Source organism: Suncus etruscus, chromosome 11 (assembly GCF_024139225.1).
Source record: "Suncus etruscus isolate mSunEtr1 chromosome 11, mSunEtr1.pri.cur, whole genome shotgun sequence".
In the NCBI taxonomy this organism is placed as follows: Eukaryota; Metazoa; Chordata; class Mammalia; order Eulipotyphla; family Soricidae; genus Suncus; species Suncus etruscus.
The window spans coordinates 48,117,661-48,118,963 of record NC_064858.1 but is presented as its reverse complement, the minus strand read 5'-3'; positions in this window follow the sequence as shown (position 1 = coordinate 48,118,963).

The following is a 1,303-nucleotide window of genomic DNA, read 5'->3' as shown; positions in this document are numbered from 1 at the left end:
ATTAACTGGTACATATACACAATATGCAGCTGTCATGAAAAATGAAGTAATGAAATTTTCCTATACATGCATGGACATGGAAACTATTATGTTGAGTGAAATAACTCAGAGGGAGAGAAATAGACACAGTATAGTCTCACTCATCTATGGGATTTAAAAAAAATAAAATACATTTTTGTAATAATACACAGAAACAATAGAGATGAGGGCTGGAAGGACCCAGTTTGAAACTTGCTACAAAGAATGGTGAATTCAGTTAAAGAAATAAATACATTGACAACTATCATGATAATGATAGTGAGAGAAATAGAATATGTCAAATACAGACAGGGGTTGGGGGAGGAGGGAAATGGGGGGGAGGGATTGGTGGTGAAAGGTTGCACTGGTGAAAAGGGGTGTGTTTTTTTTGTTTTTTTTTTTTATTAAATTTTTATTGTGTTGGGACCGGGAAGGTGGCGCTAGAGGTAAGGTGTCTGCCTTGCAAGCGCTAGCCAAGGAAGGACCGCGGTTTGATCCCCTGACGTCCCATATGGTCCCCCCAAGCCAGGGGCAATTTCTGAGCGCATAGCCAGGAGTAACCCCTGATCGTCAAATGGGTGTGGGCCCCCCCCCAATTTTTTTTTATTGTGGACCAATATGAGTTTCAAGTCTTTCACAGTTATATTTAAGGTACATAGTGACAGTGAATTAGGGCCATTCCCTCCACCAGTATTGTCCTCTCTCCACCCCTGTTCCCAGCATGCATCCCATACCTCCCTCCTTTGCCCCCTGGACTGCTAGTATAATAGGTCCCTTTTGTATATAACTTGTTGTAAATTGGATATCTTGGTTCTGTTGTTGTCTTTGGATTTGGTATTTAGGTTTGATCCCTTTTTATTTCCACTCAATATTCATGCGTCTGTTTGTCCTGGTACCATCCACTTTTTTCCCCCGCCTCAATTTATGAGGCAGAACAAGATGATTCAAGTTCTGTGGTTCTGTTGGGATTTAAAAAAAGAAAGAAAGAAAGAAAGCTGGGAGGAGTCTGTCTAGGAGCTATCAAAAATGTTTGCTTAAATTAAAATATTAATTAAAAAAGGATACTGTTGTAGTAATTCAATGGGGCATTTGGCTTGCATGTGGCCAGCCTGGGTTCAATCCCTGGCATCCTGTATGCTCCCCAATTTCTGCTAGGACTGACCCCTGAGCTCAGAGCCAGGAGTATGCTCTGAGCACAGCCAGGCATGGCTCTAAAACATACATATGTAATTATATATAAATAAGATATAAGGAACCAGGAGAAGAGAGATACAATACATAACAC